The following is a 20,451-nucleotide window of genomic DNA, read 5'->3' as shown; positions in this document are numbered from 1 at the left end:
TCGTGATCGGCAAAAAACCACCTGATGTTGTGTGGTGTGTTTACGTCATTTAGTGATTGAAAAACACCGAGGTTTTAGTGCATAAACATAACTCTAAATGTACATCTCCAAACTATTTAAATACACTATTACTACACAGATGTGGTATCAGCTGTCGTGGAGAGGTGGGGGGAGCCTCGTGCTTGACATCCGGCATTTTAGCAATGGTTTGTCCTTGGATTTTAATCGAGTATTCAGATATTTTCATACCGTACGCTCATATAGAATACGTGAGAGTATATTGTCGTTACCCGTATATCTCCGCCCGTCAAAATACTTGCAACATGTCTGGGACATTCAATCGATGACCGGGATATACTCTTCTTTCAAGTCACACATCTGTTTCAGCCCAGTATTAAATTAAAACCGTATTACTCGTTGACTTAAGTTAATGATTTGACGACCTTGCATGCCTTCAAAAAGCTACCGGTAGGCATATTTTATTTTTTCACAAGAACACTGTTTTATGTAAATATATACTATGTGGTTACCATATTGTCTCCTTTGTTAGCTTTTCTCTAATAGCTGCAGCGAGTTTGAGACCGGTTTCAACTCATATCATGGCCATGTTTGATATTTTATTGAGGCCTCTTTGAAACGTATTGTACACGATATTTTCACTGTTTCCATCTGATGCTTTGGTAACCTGTGGACTCCCCTTTATTTCCTTGATATCTGATTTACGATGATAACGTGGTTTCTCCACTCTCCTTCCTTGACGTCTGATTTACGTTGATAACTCGAGAGCCGCCTTTCCTTCCTTGAAATCTGATTTACATTCTTAACATGATTACCAACCCTTCCTTACTTGTTAGCCGAATTTCGTAATCTCGTCCCTGTCTTACTTTAAACACATTGTACTGAATATAATTTTAATGGATGACTCGCATATAAGATTAACTTTGTACATTTTCTGAAAATAGCACAGCCCGTGCGCACAGCTAAGCAGGATTGTTTTTATCATCGAATTTTAAGATGCGAATGACATGAGTTTCAATTGCTTAATTCCCGAGATAGAAAAGACTGAATGATGTATTGGAAGATACCGAGATTTCAATAAATCACGTTTCTTGAATGATTAAGTAGTCTTTGGCGAGTCCATTATATTTTTAACTTCAGAACAAAAACCGTTACAAACCGTTATCGGAAAGTTTACCTTTTGTACCTTTCTAATCTTCTATAAAACATGTCACCACTCATCAGCTCCTTTGTTTGATTTTTTTGTCTGTTCTTTTATTATTTTCCATATTCAGGTTTACCAGGCTAAACAATCTTTGCCCGAATCAAAACAAATCGGAAACCAGGAATTTGTGACTCCAGCCGTTGTAATCGGATTTAGATGAATTAAGATCTTTCTATTTTTGCTAAATCTCCAGATATTTTTGGATCAGAAAGCCACAGTTGATCAATTGATGGTTTTAAATTTAGAATCTTATCTACGAATTTGTTATTGTGAAAAGATCGGAATCGGTTCGTGTTAAGTCTAGTTTTAGCATATTGTTTGTGTTTGGATCAGGTGTTTCTGGTTTCAGTGCAGTCCCCAGGGTTTGTGATAATTAGAATATGGTTATGTTGCTCTAGGTGAGAGTTGTTTCGAGTAGTTCTTCCATATATAACTCGAGTTAAATGATAACATAAACTATAACAAGATGTTTACTTTGATTGTTTAAGATGTTTCTATATTTAGCTTATTCGTTTGTTTATGACCCCAGAGGACTACCATGTAGCATTTATTCATTGGTTTTGTGAATACTGTTAAAGTTTTGATTGTAAAGTTGGCGCTTCTGAAAACTATCTACTGACTGACTGGGGGGAAAATCGACCTCCCATAAAATAAAGTATTGCAATTTCCACAAGTGTGACTCGTTTAACAAAGCCCATATAATGTGAAATAGAGTAAAATATACAATTTACGAGTGGGAGTCCCATTTTTTGTGTAACGGATGCCGCTATAAACTGTGTGCAAAATTGCACGATATGGATTTTGCCCTTGAATATTAGTGTCTTTCATCATGTTAATTAGAATCATGGTTTTTGATCCTAACTTTTACGTGTCAATGAGTAGGATAGTCTGCTTAACTCCATGGCTTTCATCCCAAACTTCCATAACAACCCTCTATCTATTTTTGAATTAAGTTATACAATCTCTGTCTCGAAATGGCCTAGTGTGTGTTGAATGGACGTTCACAACCCCGCCACCTTCTCTTTTGGAATTATTTCATGTAAACATTTAATTTTCGATTTACCAGCAGACGCCATAGTTTCTCAGCTTATTACTTTGGGTTCTTGATACAATATTCTAGATTACAAAGGCCATAAGTCTTAATAAACCTTAACGTATTCAATGAAGACATGACGTAAAATTTTATTCAATTATTTCCATTGGAACTCAGATGTTGTATTGATCATTGTGCGGCGTAGGTTTTCACACATCGGCTGTACACGACCTTGTTATTGAATAACGATTTCCTGTTTCCTCGGGAAGAATATAGACTCTTCTTCATATCTGGGACACTCCGTTAATTATCTATATGTTTTTCAAGAAAGTACTTCTGGAATACAATTCTGGCTGCAAGTCCTCCAACGCCTAGGATTTGCCTTCGTGCCTTATCTCAATTTTCATCGTCAAGGAAATATCTTCCAGATTATGGTTCTTGACAACTTGCATGTTCAAGAGCGGTTGGTTATTCAATTACGTCACGAAATTAACCATTGACAAATGATAAAGCAACCATTTGAACAGCTTTTGTAATATATTTCCTGCTTTGTGTACCATAAAAAAAGCTGATCTAGATTGATTTTTCGTGTTTAGCCAGATAATAGGGGCATCAAATGGCTATATTAGACTTGGAAACTGTTAATAATAGGGAGGGTGCAGTGATAAGAAAAGTATTTTTGTATTATAAATGCAATGTTGGATACTTTAAAGACCGAAAAACTCTATTAACATTAATCCGTTCTCATTTCTGGTTAGATAGAAAATTCTCCATAAAACGCAGAGTGGATGAAATTCAATTATAGCTTTAGAAATAGTGGTATTTCGTACTGTGTATACATTTAGTATATGTCATAAACAGTTGTCGATCACTTATTACTTAGGAAGTAAAAATGAAAATGGAATATTTAACTGGATTGCTACGTCAATTACGCGAGCAACTTGTATCTTAGTATGGATAGTTTATGGGGAGGTTGGATGGCCGAATGGTTAGCACGCGCGCGCTGTATCATACGGTTTGTCATTGAGTCAACTGGCGGGGTTTCGATTCCCCGGTTGTACGTGACAAGGAGTAGGGTCGCCTGTCCAACCTCGTGGGTTTTCTCCGGGTCCCCCGGTTTCCTCCCACTGCTAAAGACCCCTACGCGCAAGCGAATTATTGAAATAAAATTAAACCATATGTTAGTCCCGAAATGACATAGTTTGTGTCGAGTGGACGTTAAACCCCATCTCTCTCTCTCTCTGTCTCTCAGTAGAAAATATGCACAGGACTAAAAAGCGTGTAATCCTTACTAAAATGAAGTACTATATTTATACTTGGAAATAGAAACAGGGTAATCCACATTAGCATCTCGTTGGATCTTTTTACATTGATTAATCAGGTCCGGAATTTACATTAGACAATCTAATTACAATCTTTAATATTTCATAATCGTGTTTGTTCAATACGGCCTAAAGGTAGAAGTCGAGTCAATCTTTTCATTACGCCACCCACCACCACCTAACAACATCGCACTTTAGGGGATCAGGGTGCACAACCTCGGGAGACTTTATGATACTTTAAAGTTAATGCGATAGAAAATCGATTGGATCTAAAGAGTTCAAGCAAAACATGTTTTTTTCGTGTATTAAAGATGACCAACACAGGAAACGATGTTCACGTAATCTACAGCCTTCAGCCATACTTAGCACACTTATGCTCAACTTTTAAGTGGCAGCTGACATTTCCCGATGGTTCCGGGCATTATCATGCGCCATGCTTTTTCATGTCCGTACAATTGTTTTTAATCTTTAGATATTGGACTCGATGTCCTGTTCAACTGAGACGAAATACGAAACAAACTGCGTTTATTTAAACTGAAAGTAGAAATTCCCCACTTGATCATTGATTGGTCCAAAAGACAGCAGTAGTACTAATTAGACAAAAAGTATTTTACATTGATATAAAGATGTAAAATTATCAAACGATGATACCGCAATAGGAGTAAGGTGTCCCTTACTGATATAGTAACACGTATTTTGAATATAAGTATGATGTCTACAATGCGGTACATTGAGATCTACATGCATTTCAATTATTATAAGCGATCATTTTATTTAACTTAGACGTGATTTGGGTGTGTACAGGTGATTTGGGACATGCTTAAATTTATATGTATGCTACATTTCATAACAAAACACGTCAATCTAAACATCAGAATAAGGAAGGGGAATCTTGCTTTGGCGTCAAAGACGAGTCACTTCACACCCAGTTACTTTCTTAATGGTTAATGTGTTTGGGAAAGATTTTACCCCATAAATTTTGGTAAGAGTACTTTGGGCTGAACGAGGTCTTAAACTTCGTATTTGCCATTTTATTTCGGAATAAGTCCTTCTAACTGTCATACAATTGGTTAGAGGTCATCGCGTGTACCACGTAAATCAAGGACGAGTATCCTGGTTGACGAAGGTGAGTTGAAAATCATCCAAAATTTGCTTCATTGACTCGGGGTCCCATGCATTGTGGTCGTTAAGTGCAATCGTAGTAAACACCCATTTACGTGTTTGTTTTTACTCAAAGATGTGATCAGAGGGCTATTAGAGAATTTTCTCAGTCACATGTTGTTTAAAATGAAACTGAGGTGGGAAAAATATCGCCACCTTTAGCTAAATCTGTACATGACATGTTTTTCAATACTATTAAAAGGTCGCCATGTTACCGGAAGGGTCTGCTCCCGACTATTTTTGAAAGTTCAGTCGGTCTGGGAAAATAACACACTTTGTTGATAAACACATTGACTGTAAAAATAGGCCATATACTCACCTCTAGGAAGAAGCGGCTTTGAGAAGAACACAAAAACTATCGGCAAGGTTACTGATTACGGTATTCTTGGCGTGTTTCTATAACGGAGTTAAAATACAATCACCGTAGGGTGTTCAAACGATCAGCTTGTTCTGATAACACTGATTATTCCATTTGTTAAAGTTTTGTGACAGTAATTGTCAGTGACAATGGTATGCGTTTTGAAAACAGAAAGTCGAACAAGTCTTGTTCTCAAAAATATTTAATTATAAAGATTATTCAAGGAAATATCAGGGATTTAGAAGACAATTTATCCTCTCTGCAAATATGCAATAAAACATGTAATTTGGGGTTGGCAAATTATTCACGAGGTTCCGTTTTCTATCTTTGATAAATTGCATGATTATGCAAATAAATCTGGAGCCATATATATTATGTTGGACGGATGTGTACTGGATAGGATGTGTCTGCCAACGACTTGTAGTCTATATACTGAATAATTACCTCTCTTTTAATTAGTCCCTGAGATAGAAATCCCAGCCACTAATATAACAATACAACTCTATATGTAGCAGCAAATGAGACTCAAGGGGTTAAATGTTGTTAACATACCTTAATTAGACTTTGTATTCTTCTAGCCCAGTTGAACCTTACAGTCCATTAACCGTCTTCTTTATGTATATCTTATTTTATTCCCAAACGTATCTTGAAGAATAAGTTTATATGACACGACGTCCCAGTGCAATGTTCTATTAGGTCAGTGAAATATTGAGTTCATCTTGAAAACATATGTGGTTTAAAGTCCTACTATTCGGCACCAGTCATATGTATCTGCAGTAAATCGTGCTTTCAACTGTAATCGAGGTTCAAGTGATTGGGTTGAACGAAAAAAACGAGGTCCATTCGCGTACTCTTTGTTGTGCACGTTAAAGACATCTGGAATGTGATTAAGAATTTAGGCAGACAATCGCTGTTTTGGAAACAAAATTCCTTATATACTATTCAAAAAAAGTAGGGGATATTTGATTTTGGGGGCATAATACTAAAATATGCAAATGACTACGAAAAAAGTCACTATAGAACCTAACAGAAGAAACATTTCCAGTTACATGTGACGCCCAAACGCACCAATAGCTACCGCATGGAATGCAGGTGATGCTTGGGATCATCATGGGGGTCCAACCCAAGATTTGCACGACTCTGACTTTGAATGTTACAGTCATTGTGGCATTGAATTCCAGGGTGGAAACATCAGTTTAATTGTTTTAGTGACCAGAAAACAAATTTTGATATGCGTCGGCTTACCCAAAATGAAAGGTTACGTGCCCTTGGCATGCTACAGATCGGCACAACACAGGCGGTTGTGGCGCGGACGATGAATGTTTCTCAGTCTGTCATAAGCAGGCTATGGTCCAGATACCGTGATACACAATCTGTACAGGACAGACCACGCTCAGGTCGACCAAGGGCGACAACTCAAGCCCAGGATCGATTTATCCGTACCTTGGCCTTGAGAAATCGTGTCATCACAGCAAATCAGATCAGCGCTCGTCTTCAAACAGACACTGGTGTGAGAGTGAGTGGCCAGACGATTCGGAATCGACTGCATAGGGGTCACCTTTGCGCCCGACGTCCTCGCGTGATCCCTTGTTTGAGAGATCATCACATTCAGGCAAGACGTCGTTGGTGTAGGGATCGTCAACACTGGGATAATCGACGCTGGAGCAATGTGATGTTTTCAGAGGAGTCAAGGTTCACTGTTGATTTTTTGGACAGACGTAGGAGGGTGTGGCGTCGTCGAAACGAGCGCTTCCAAGACGTTAACGTCATCAGACATGATCGATTTGGGGGTGGTTCTGTTATGGTGTGGGGAGGCATCACTGTTGCTGGAAGAACGGCTTTACATGTTGTTGCAGGGCGTGTTACAGGCCAGTACTACCGGGACAACATCTTGGCAGTCCATGTTGTGCCGTTCGCACGACGTCATGGCCGCCGTTTCATCTTCCAGGATGACAACGCAAGATGTCACAGGGCCAGGATCGTTACAGGTTACCTCCAACAACAGAACATCACCACATTACCTTGGCCAGCACTGAGTCCCGACCTCTCCCCCATCGAGCATGTCTGGGACATGCTTGGACAGAGGTTACGTCAACGTCAACAACGTCCTGCCAATGTCCAAGAACTTGCTGCTGCGTTGCAACAGGAATGGGACAATCTGGACCAAAATGACCTTAGACGTCTCATTAGGAGTATGCCACGTCGGATCAATGCTTGTTTGGCAAACAGAGGAGGATTTACCCGTTACTGACTTGGTTGTGATGCTGTGGTAACTTTGCTGTTTGACCCCGGGTATCATTTTACCCTTATAATGGTCAGTCTGTGCCTTACTTAGTCTAACGATCATTTGGAATAAATCGATGAATGTGAACTTCATTTCATTTTGTCATTTGTTTCTTCGTCAGTTTCATTAGGTGACTTTAATAACACTTAAAAATCAAATATCCCCTACTTTTTTTGAATAGTATATTACACTACATGGCGTATATGTCTGTCTTCGTTATCCCGGTTAGGCCAGAAAAGTAGGACGTTAACCCCATTCTATTTTGTTGTACTTTTGTTCTTCTTCTCTTAGTGTTTAACGTCCGCTTCCACAGAGAGTGATATCGCAGACAAGTTGTCATATTTTCTTATGCTTAACGCACGCACAGAGGTCTTTCCTGGGGCAGGAAAATGGAGTACCCGGAGAAAACCCACGAAGTTGAGAAGGCGCCCCTATCCCTAAGCAACACGCGCTCACACCAGCGATCGAAACCACGACCGTAAGCCAGAGGTGACCGGCCAGCTAGAGTTTGAAGCGCGACACTTTAGACCACTAGGTCATCCCAACCACCTGTAATTGTGTATTGTAATTCAATAATAAATAGATATTTCCGGCGACAGATTTATATTGCCAATCAACTTTTATTTTAAGCCAGTAACACAGCATTGTAATCAACATGATTTTCTGGCAGCAACTCTAGGGTCATCATGTTCATCCTCATCATTTTGTCTTTTAAAAGTAGAGAAAAACACCACCCACTCCTTCGTTAAATCAAATTAGTAGAGGTCTGTTAATGTTAATTGTTTTACCAGAACTTCGAATTGCTTGGCTCCATTTTCAATGATTCACTTAGATGACGCCATAGCATGTTTATAAGCTAAAGTCAATTTTATTTTTACACTTTACAAGTGAGTACCGGTCGGTGCAAACATTTTATATACTGCAGAGGTGCTAAGAGATGAATCAACACATTACTGTTAGATTTGACAGGTCGTGTTTGTGTTTACCATAGGTAAGTTTATAGAACCCGATTTGTATTTCTAAATAAGTAATTTGGATTAATATTTTACTGGTATGGAGTTTAAATTCGTTTAGTGAGTTTCAAGTTAAAGTTGTGTTATGCATGAGCTAAATATGTCTGTTTAGGTCTTTCTTTAGGTCTTAAATGTTATATAAATTATCAATTAGACATTTAATAACTTGCCAAGATCATAATCAACCATCGATGCCATCGGATGCTCGAGATTTTCAACGGATTTAAACAAAATTGGCGTTTGATAATTTAATTAAAAATGGATAATCGAGACTTTGTTTACTATGGTAATAACGGTAGAAATGACAATAAGGCTCCGCTATTCCCCAAACAGCCCTAACATCGCCCAGAATGAAGTAAATTTAACTATTATAGCGAGAACTGAAAGCTCTTTATCTCAATCTTACATAATTTTTGAATTGGTGTCCAACCAAAATAGCATATAGCTATTTCTCATTTTTTTCTTGAAAAATGTGCAAAAGGCTTGAAAGCACGTTATTTACCATGCTTGTTACATTATCTATGTGTCTGTCATAAACACGCTGTTATTTAATATATTACTAACAGTGAAAAGAATTTTTTACTTATAAAATTAAATAATGACAAATAAATGTGACATGACAATACCAAAAATTCTAAACAATGTTTTAAGTTTAAAATTTCTATTTTTCGCGAAAACTTAAATTAATGTCTTTAGGATAAACATTGAAAGTATTTTATAGTTTGTGAATTTCTTTTTTTTTTCTTTTTTTTTGTTACAAAATGCTGTCAACAAAAGCAACGGGGACATGTTGTAAATTAGTATGTGCTTAACTAAAACTTCTCCATTGTATGAAAAACAGAACCACAACATTAATTTTGCCTTTAAGTCTGCCTCTATAGATTATATACATGTACAACATTATTACTACAAACTATTTCCACTTTTGGATTATAAGTCCTGTCTTGCCGGATTAACCAGGCAAACTGGACCAGAGTAGAGGTTTAGCAAACGTTGGCTAGCAGACGTGGAGATCAGACGGCCTTATGTCTTGATATAATTACGGATCAACTAGTCCTTTGGTGTAGATGCGAATAGCCAGCTTCTGTAACACAGTTATTGGGGATTTTCCCAAAGGACAAGCTACATGTTAAACTAATTCGGTTAGTAAGACTGAACAATAAACGCTAAGTGTCGAATACTATATTAGTTTAGTTGGCCTTTTGTCTAGAGCAGTATAAATAAATGAGCTAATATCGTTGAAAGTGGGAGATATAAACTGAAAAAGCAGCAGAATGATCTGGTTGATATGTTTCTGAGTGGCTTTCAATACATATTATTCCTCATTTATCAACGTGTGCATCTGAAATTGGTGATTTCAATGAAGGTAGGATTGGTTCACTTAGATCATATTATTATACACAGCATCCTAGTTACATTTGACATCTTATAGACTTTCAATGAATTTCTGTCGGCTGGTATACTTATAGACTTCTATTAACTAATGGGTCTAGATTACTTAGTCTCTTTTAAAGAAACCCTTTTCTTCTAGACAGTAGAAACCTCCTTTGTCAGTGTTGCCAGGATAAATTTATTTACTGAAAGGCCTATTAAATATATGTTGTTCAAATTAAAAGATTAGTTTAAAGGAACGTCTTTTTGAGTGTTTTGTTGTTCCTGTTATGTTACTGGCTTGTGTTTTGCCGTATTTCCCTCAGTAGACCAATTCTAGTTAGCTTTTGGCCCAATTCATACTTCTTACAAGCAACCATTTCAAATCCTTTTGGATTAAGAAAAGTATATTTAGTGTGTTACTTTTGGTTTTCCCGCGGGAATAGTAAGTAGAAGGGTACAAGAAGCTTGATACAATTTTATTTTCCACGAAAACACCGCTTTTTGGTCAACAGTATAATAAGTACATTGTGTTGTGGTTTTCGTGAGAGGGAGATAGCAAGGGGCCTCCCGTGCGCTTCTGATAGTAATCATTTGAATCATATGTTAACAGGAACCACGGTGGGTAAGACGCTGACTCGCTAGCCTGGGGGTCACGTGTTCGATGCTTGCATTGGCCGAGAAATTTCATCGGGATTGTCCGACGTGGTTCCCTCGTGTCAGTGGTGCAGGACGTAGGGCCTGACAAAGACAGCAGTCTAGTCGTTCGAATGGGACAAAAAACCGAGGTCCCGTGTATATTATCGTACACGTAAAAGATTTCTTGGCGGTTGAATTCGATATAAGGGTGGGCGATAGTGCCGCTGCCCGGGCAAAATTTCCCTCATAGCACACGGTATGGCATGTTCGTCTTCATTAACCCAAACGGAGCACAACAGTAGGTCGTTAAACCCCATTTCATTTAATTTCATTTTATATGTTAACAAGGTAGTTGCTTACTCTTTCCAGAAGTTCTGACAATCTTTGGTGCTGTAATGTTTGTTAGTTTGTCATTTGAGTTGATACAAACGCGGTACAATATTTTATTTATGTATTTCGGAATAGAATTGTATCATTTAATCATTTATGTATATTTCATTTTAGCTTAATTACAAGCAAACATGCCATTAAAGAAACCCCATGTGGTGTATATATTCTGAACCATTTATTATTAGATCTATACAGTGTATTTTCATTGCTGATGAGTCTAGGAGTGTTAAAGAGTATGGAATTGTAGGTGCCAGACTATGCAATATATCTTTGAAGATATGATTAAAAGCAACATCTTTCAGTCTAACTGAGTCACACCGGTGATCTACGTGGTTTTCAAAGATAGTCTCAATTAACGAATGAGTCTTTGTCCGATGTTTACTTTGGCAGCATATTTCATTCTTTTTCGTACTTGATATCTTATCTGATATGTTTCTTAGTAGGTTTTCGTCGAATTTAGGAACCGATTTAGTTCTGATGAATGGAGGAAAATAACAGATGAAAGCTGGGGGATATTTGCTTTGAGTAGTATATTTATCCCTATGAGTAAAAGGTAAAACGATTTGAAGACATACTGGTGTTTCAACACAATTTGTTTTAATATTTTAACTTTCAAAATATATGAGTTTGAAAAAGATCTTTTCTATTTTTATGTAATATTGCAAGATATAATTATCATCCTGTTTTGGTACACGGTGTTAATAAACACATTAATGAAAGCAAGGAATGGGCGTCTTCTTTGATAATTCATTCCCTGCTACACCATATTTCAGATCAGTTGCCAATTGGGCCTCGTGACATTTGGAGCGTGTGGAGAGACACTAGATCACGATTTAGTACTTGATGATTCTGTTACTTGAAAAAGAACGCTGTATTAATGTTTACAAGGTTATTGTAGTTGCTCATCAATGCAACCTCCGTCCCACCCTAATTGTACTTAATAGCTAGATGATCAGACTCTCGTCAAAGAAGATTCATGAGTATTTTTAATTGCTGTCCTGGAAAAAATCTTTTACCTTGTTTAGCCGATGATTTGTGTTGCAGAGAGTCAACTCAATTCCAAATCCTTTCACATTTGCATATCGATGGGCAATAGAAAGACTACAGAATCAAATATATGTGTGCGTGTCAATTTGTCCTCCGAGTTCATTACTCCTACTCCAGGAACTAAGAAGCAGAAGAAGATTGTCACGTTCTGTCGGACAACGAGACAATAGTTTAATAAATAGAGGTGATTCTATGACGGGGCATATTGTATTTTACTTACAATTTAAGTAATTAGTCGGGTACATTCTTCGGTCAACGCAGGTTTCTTCATTAATTAATGAGATCATTAAGAGAGGTGTTTGAAGCAAGTTGGCAAGTCACGTACATTGCAAATTAAAATTCCAGGTCTTGAATCTTGATGGCTGATAATGGCAAACAAACGAGCCGTATTAGCTTGATGATTTGATGCCTTTTAGCAAAACGTAAATTACTTAAGGACATGGCGAATAGTTAACTCATATTCAGCTAATGCTGTGATAATTTTAATTTACAACTTCGAAATATATCACTATTTACGAAGTGTTTATGCTCAAAAGAAACTTGTTTGGGTTAGTTTCATATAGATCGAATAATGTAACCAGATTGTGTATCTGAAAGCGTAGGATATAAATGTTATAGTACAGTTGAACCCACTACTTCTCAGATTATATATTTTATTATATAAATAATATTCTTATATACTACTCAGATTTTATATTTTTTAATATATAAATAATATTCTGAAAGACTTAGGTCGTATATGGCTGCATTTTCGTACTTTTCAGCCTTTTTGTCAACTTTGCCAATTCTTATTTGATCTAATGATCTTTCTGTTTGTGGGATCTAATTCATCTAGCAAAACTAATTTGCTTAGAATTTATTTTAGTCCAAATGTCCTCCTCATTCTAAAGTTCATTACTTCCATAATTCCATTTTGATCACAGACTGTGTAATTACGTTGTTTTTCTGTTGCTTGAATATTTCTTTCCTTATTATCAGATGGCTTGTTTTAGATTGCATTTATACTTTTTCTGTAAATGCTACAAGAAAAGTGAATTACTTCAGACAGATGGCTGTTTACAACTCATCTTACGACATTAATTACACATCAATCATATGTGGTAAAGGCATTTCAAGAATCAGGTCACTCTGCCACTGATTTATAAATATATTTCAAAGTGTAAGTATAAAGTATTGGTGTGGGGCTTAATGTCTCAAAAACGCACTACAATCTATGCTAAATTTCATTTCTATGGTCAAATGTGGCATCTGAGTACTATTCTTAGATTTCAAACTTCCAAGGGTTATAAGGGCCGACTTTTTCGTCCTATCTGGAAGATATGTCGGAGTCCACTCCGGGATTCCAACCTGGGAAACCCCAGTCGTGAGGTCAGTGTCCTACTGCTCAATTTCCGCCCAGAAACAAAATGATGTTAATTTAGCTGAGTCTTGCGTGTCAAACCTCTTATTTACACGTATATTTCTAAGGCTGTCAGAATTGTGACAACAGATCTAGTAAATATTTCAGTCTCTCCTTGTAATTTATTTTCATTCAGGACAATTGTATCAGAAAGTTCATAGTGATTCATCAGCATTCAGCATGTATACGAAAAGTGAAAGCAAAGCACGCAAATCCCAGCATTTCTTGTTAATTTTCAGAGCTAGAGACAAAATATACGATCGTGCATATTTGAAAGAAAATAAAAATGACTACACGCCAGAAATCTGCCAGATACCAGAATCTGTCCAGGTCACGAATCATGTAACAGTTGTTCTTGGATTTTATTTATTATGTGTAATTGCGCGTACTCTCCATACACCAATTTGGTACTAGTCCGCCCTTCCCTCATCACGACTTGATCACGTACAGAGAGCATGCTTAGAATTGGATCATTTGCTTACAATGAATGAAAGTATTGAATTTTCCACTTGGTCAATGTTTGCCTTCAGCTCTTTGGTTCCATTCAAATTCACGAGGTAAATTACTACCAGTCGATTGGCAGAGAGAGTAGTGTTGATTCCAGGTCTATAAACAATTTTCGTCATGTTCTGAAAAAAGGACTACGGGCCTTATAATCTTGCTACAAGTGCATCCATACTCCTTCAGAAAATCAGTGGAAGAAGACCTTTCCAATAGTATGACGTTAAACCCCATTTCATTTCATTTCATTTCAGACCTTTCCAAGGGGTCGTATTTCTATATTTCAAAAAAAGGAAACATACAACAGTAACCAATCATTCATAACATTTGAGAGTTGGTTTGCTTATTGATACAGAACCACCTGAAGATTTCCTCCAGGTCGCGAGATGTAAACAGGGTTATGGCACGTGATTGTTGCCGGGGATTTGGGTTAGGGCTAGATCTTTGGTTAGGGTCAGCGCTAACCTTGTTTACATCTGGTTACCTATAGATTCCCTTGGCCGTGCGTAGAATTAAATCGAGAGGGTGTACCGTTTCACAATTTTCATCATTGTGTATTGATGGGCCTATGTGGTCAAAAGAATTAAGATCATGGGATAGTTTAAAATGTTTTAGGCCAAGCAATGACATGGCCATGGGTTCACATTGATGGCAAAAACTAACTGTATTGCTGTATAATAATAATCAGCAGTTTGGTTCATATATCCCGAGACATTATTTTCGATTAAACATTAAAAATAACTACGTTTCGAATTACCGAAGTAATTTACCGTTGTGATAAAACAGTCTCTTTGAAATCAAACTGAACTTTGATTTCTCATTTATTAGTAAGACGATTCCTAAACATTTAATTTGTATAATTACAGATCGCATGGTTAAACGATTTACAGATAGCTTGATACGTTTGTTTGTCTATTTATTTGGTTAATTTTATACCAGACCAATCATTTGTTCTTGATTTCCGTTTCTTGTGTTTCCATAATAATAATGGAGTCATTAAAACGCGATTACCTGAGACCGATATTGATTGGTTTTAATGATTAGATGCTTTAATCAATCCGTAACCATAATCTTCGATTTTATCTATCTATTATATAAACTGTGCGCTAATTAATGACTTCTTACTCTTAAGAAATCTCATTATCTGAAGTAATCCAATGGAATGGAATAGAAGTTGATTACGACACAATTATATTCTTACTTCAGATGATGGGTTTTCCATATCTTCGAGGGGGGTTAATAGCTGAAGTTAGTCTCCCTCTCGGAAACTGAATAAGGTTCATTATTTTTAATCCCCTTTTTGATCGTAGGATAAAAAATATTTTAAATGTATTACCGTGTTTTTGAACAAAGCCAATACGTTATGCCATTAGGAATAGCCAGTTGTGGTGCTCAGGGCCCTTATTCGCGAAAACTTAAACTAAGATACAATCGAAATTTTAAGAAATACTGCAATTCGATTGGCTGACCAATATGCAAATTGGATATATGCAAATTGATTTTACTGGTCAGCCAATCGAATTGCAGTATTTCTTAAAATTTCGATTGTATCTTAGTTTAAGTTTTCGTGAATAAGGGCCCAGAATTGATATCACTGTATAGCGAACTTTTGCCTTGATTATCGGAATCCTTTGAATTTGATAAACTAAGAATGACGTGTCCTAATGCCATTGATATACCATACCCTCTGTACACGAAATACAATTCTTGTGTGTCAAACTTGGTAGGTTTTTAGAGAATATTATTAGGTTTACATAACATAAACAAACCCACAACATCCTAATCTGAAAAAAGCAAATTTAATTATATGATACAGACGCCACCGACATGTTTGTCCGTATACTGTATTTATTTGTAAGCTAGAAACACGAAAGAAAAACATTCTATGATAACAAAAATGCACTTATGGCGTGTAATCTAAAGTTGTTGTTTTTTTTCGTTACGTTTCTATGTGTATCTCTATGTGTATCTCTATATATTTAAAATATATAATATATAAAGCACGTTTTCAGACACATGGTAAATTGGTCCATTATATATAGCAAAATATCTATTTAGTCGAATATAGATGTTCTTTTACAAACCTATTAAAAGCCAAGTAAAAAATGAATAGTAATGCATACAAATACATTATAAATACAAATTTATTTTTGGTACGGCGGCTGTTTCCGAGAATCTTATTAAACTGTATCTAGTTGATCATAAAGCAAATATTTATATTGTAACAATTCTGTTGAATTTCCATGTTTGTTTGATATCAATAGCCTTAAAATCCTATTAAAAGCTAATTATGATTAAGTAAAAAAAACACTTATGTATAAAAGTAAATACAAATTTATGCATGTACATGTACAATAACCGTTGTCAAAACCACAAAGCACCGTTTATAGTAAAATTTAGCGTCCATAAATAGCCGTAAAGTCACATTAAAGCCTATTTGTAAGTACATGTACAAATAATAATGTCTATCAATATATACGCATGTATGCATGTACTGTATCTCTGTATTTTCGCTGTATCTAGTTGAACACAAAGCTAAATTTACTGTGTATCGATATAAAAATAATGGTAAGCTATTTTTCCTGGCTTATAAAAGCCGATCTTAATAACAAAATTACGCCGTTGAAACTATTTACAATAAAACTAATGCAGGAAACTGACTAGTTATTATATGTTTTATGGAACTGGTTAAATGACTTGTTTGGGAGGCTTGTTGGTTGGTAGGAAAAGATGGCTGGCTTGTTGGTTTTGAGGAGAATTATTACTTTCTATGGTTGATCCATTATTCCTTCTTATTCCACACATAATTTAGCTTTCATGGAATATAAATGAGCACAACTGGACTTCCAAAGAGTCTTTCATTTGATGTTATTCCCCATTTACTTAACCAATGACATTTATACATATTAATATATTATTATTACTAATCCCTGTTTACGTCTGGAACATGGACCTATTGTCAACTGGTATAACGGCAATGTATGATTACAGTCTAAAAATATCCTATACATTTGGGAGAAAATGACAATGTGACATGATATGCTTAGAATATTGAATTTGTATGTTAAAGCGATATATTATATTCCCTAATAATTCAAATGAACGACATAGTAAATTATTCAATACAAACTGATGTTGTATTTTTAATACCGCCAATCCTGATGTCTTCATATACATAATAATATATTGAAAATAATATCGAGCTTAAGGTTTCTTCACACAACACTTTGAACATTTTGGGACTTAGCAGGATTGTTTTATGATAAAGAAGGCACCTGTCTGGAAATGTGCTTTTTCCCCTTTCGAACAGTAGTTGTGAGCTGCGATACAATCACAATCGTTACCCAGTTCTTCTTCTTGGTCTGCAATCATCAGAACATAGCCCTAATCAATAATTACCAGATCAGACAAGATATACTCTAGTGGTGGAAGTGATTCCATTTGATATAAACACCATTAAGTATGAGTTAATACAACCTGAAGTGTGACAAATGTTCTAATAAGAGTTTCAGTTCTAAGTAAATACATCTCTTGACATTGACCGACATAGTATGGTCAAGCACCCGAATGTAAGGCGCAGGCCTTCGTCCTTGATAGGAGCTTCACCCAGCTTCTCTATTGATTAATGATCACTGTCGTTAACCTATTAGAATATACAATGTATTAAATACGTGACTACATAAGAGCATACAATTTAACATGAAATATCAATTCTTTATTGAAATTTGGCTTGACATTGATCACATAATTCACAAAACCACGAACCTTTCTTAACAGGAACAATAATGTTGTATTGATCAGGTACTGGTACCCAAATGTAACGGAATAATTATATTTCTGTGCATAATTTTCTTAATAATAGTTGAATAGAATGGGATTTAGCGTCTCGTTCCTTAACTCGGTATTTCGATCATTTTAAGACTGAAATATCTAGTTAGTTACAATGTGATGTGTTTGTATTTTGCCCGGGAAGCGACTTTTTCGCCTGCTTCTTTTCGAATTTAAACTGACAAGGTTCGTTTTTACTTGCACGTCAATATGTTCACGGTGGACTCATATTTATAAGCCGTGAATTTATTCAATAACTGCAATATATGCACTTTGAACTTTTGTGTCCTTTAGTAATAGGTTTTTGTGCATGTGCGGAAAGTGAATTATAGTTAAAAAAAATTAGCTGTTTGAATATCACACTTTTAAAATTGATAACCATCCACACCATCATGCGCGTCGTCTGAAAATATCTTTTGGCATAGTGAACTAGTTAAATCTTGACGTTTACCTCTGGAGAGAAGTTACTGTTTAAACAACGTCTTGATTACACAAGAGATTAGCTTTTAAACCCCGCATAATGCTTATCTATCACAATAATCAGATGATTCTTACGGTTGCCTATCACTCAAATTCAAAGAAAAAGACTGAAATCGTATTATATGGTTAAAATGTTTCATTTATAATCTTCAAAACAATTTCTCAGCTGCCTCAGGGGTTTGTTATATTATACGTACATGCGTAAGCGATGTTGTTGGTTTAGAACGAAAATCGTGCTTTATGTGTGGGTGTACATGTATATGTGTAATGTGATTGCGTTGTTTATATAAATTGATAACCGTTGTGGGTGTTAAACTCGATTTCTCTTTCCGTAATTACGATGCTTATAGTTCCTGAAACTGTATAAATGCTTTTTCTTTAGAGTGCCTGCTGGTTTTAAATTATTCACTTTGATTTATTTTCTTCTGGATCTCCTTGAATTTCAACCAGTCTAAAAGAAAGGTCATCTGTGGGATGGAAGAAAACAATATTCAATTGTATTTAACCTTGCCATTGACATCCCATTTATTTTCTTGATCCTTAATGTTAAACGTGTTTACAATTTCACCGGCATGCTTAATATTAAATGAGAGAAATTTTTTTATCTAGTTTGTGTGCTTCGGGGGAGGTAATTGTGTTCTGCTATTTGAAAACCAATTGATTTTCATCGTTTTACTATATATACTGCCGGAGTTATGGCCCTTGATTACCTTGGACAATCTTGTACATGCTCTAGGGGCTGCAGTTATTATCCGAATAAAATGTATTCACAGTGCTTAACTTCATGAGCCGAAGACACATGTTGAGTATCAACGATACTTACCGTTAGAGTTGTGTACCTTGTTACATTCGCGTGGACGCCTTACAGGCTAAAGTTACCACCCGGATGTCTTGAAATTCATAAAGCAAAGACGTCTTTTGACGTAAAAGGTACCATCTTATTATCGGTACATGTGTAGCGTAATTAATGTTAGGACTAGGAGGAGTAAGAAGCAAGTCCAATTTTAATTATTTCTGATAATTACTTCATCAGTTGTTAGAACTCAAGTTTCATCGAAAAGAATAAATATACGACACTCTTTGAAGACTGCCCGGATACTTTTACGGCTATGAGTATGTTTCATTGCCTGGCAAACCATGTTTCACTAATCGGTTTGTTCTGTGAAAGTGTTTTTGCTATTCAGAACCCATTTAGCTGTACATTTTAAGTGTACTATGATGCCCGAATGCCGTGCTATCTTTGTTGGCTATTGCAGAATTGTTTCAAGCATTTTTATGCTCATAGAATTGACGTTTTGACAGGCTGTAAATATAAGAAATTGACAATTGTTGTGATATTTAGGTCCTTTGTGTCATGTCAGTGAAATTTTCTATATTTATTGAAATCACTTAAGGGTTTAAAGCATCCTGGGTCGTTTGCGTTCGCAAATCATATAATATATATATATATATGAAAAATCGATTATCATTTTTTTAGAATAGACGAAAGTTTCAATAATATTAGAGCTGTAGCATACATAGTTTTGCAATATGCTACAATCTCCTGTCATTTCGGCCATGATTTATAAGTTAAAACATGGAAGTACTTCTAAATACAGTGACAAACGCCTAGACAGCCATGGGTCTCTCAAGCATTTCAGTCTTGTTGGTATGTTCATTAGTGGGACCCGTAGTGCCTCAACCAGTAAGTCTGTCATTGAGTCGACTGGCGTGGTTTCGAATCCCCGGTTGTACGTGGCAAGGAGTAGGGTCGCCTGTTCAACCTCGTGGGTTTTCTCCGGGTCCTCCGGTTTCCTCCCACTGCTAAAGACCCCTACGCGCAAGCGAATTATGTAAATAAAATTAAAACCATATGTTAGTCTCGAAATGACCTAGTTTGTGTCGAGTGGACGTTAAACTCCATCTCTCTCTCTCTCTCTCTCAACCAGTAAAACGCTAGCTAACCAGGGTCACGGGTTCACTCACAGTGTTGGCAGAGAAAGGGGGATGGATGACGTGATTTCCCCTTGTGAGGCAGGGCAGGCGCGCGGGGGGGGGGGGCTGACATTGAACAATGTCTTGTCGTTCGGATAGGGGAAAAAAACCAGGTCCAGCGGAGAGGAAGCGGCGTAGGAACTTTGAGCTTTGGGGGGAGGGGTGAAATTGAAGAATTTTATCATAAATAAATGTGTGTTGGGCAGTGTTGTCAATGGATTTTTAATCCCCCTCCAACCGGCAACCAAAACAACCTGTGTAAATGTTAGCTCTGCGAAGTCGTCGGATCATCTAAGAAGAGTAATCATATATACTCGATCACGTGTACATCCGTTATACTTTAAATCTGAATTGTGAATTTGATTGCCCTTTTGCCCCTTTAGAATCAATATTGTATTATTCAACATGTATTATATTGTTATTTTGGCT

General features: G+C 36.4%; 1 protein-coding gene across 4 annotated transcripts in view; it reads left to right on the top strand.

Moving 5' to 3' along the window:
- The window catches only part of LOC126824580 (G-protein coupled receptor 161), a 55,238-nt gene that overhangs the window by 18,773 nt on the left and 16,014 nt on the right, over positions 1–20,451 (top strand). The window contains exon 1 of one of the 4 annotated variants that reach the window (XM_050553833.2): positions 8,246–8,371. The exons of 2 other annotated variants lie outside the window; for them this stretch is intronic. The gene's annotated coding sequence lies outside the window, so the exon portion shown is untranslated. Of the gene's footprint in view, positions 1–8,245; positions 8,372–9,310; positions 9,760–20,451 lie in introns of those variants that run through there. One more of the 4 variants, XM_050553832.2, reaches the window with a different exon arrangement.

This window comes from Patella vulgata, chromosome 6 (assembly GCF_932274485.2).
Source record: "Patella vulgata chromosome 6, xgPatVulg1.2, whole genome shotgun sequence".
Classification (NCBI taxonomy): Eukaryota; Metazoa; Mollusca; class Gastropoda; family Patellidae; genus Patella; species Patella vulgata.
Note: the sequence above shows the minus strand (reverse complement) of the source record. Positions and strands in the feature narration are given on the sequence as shown.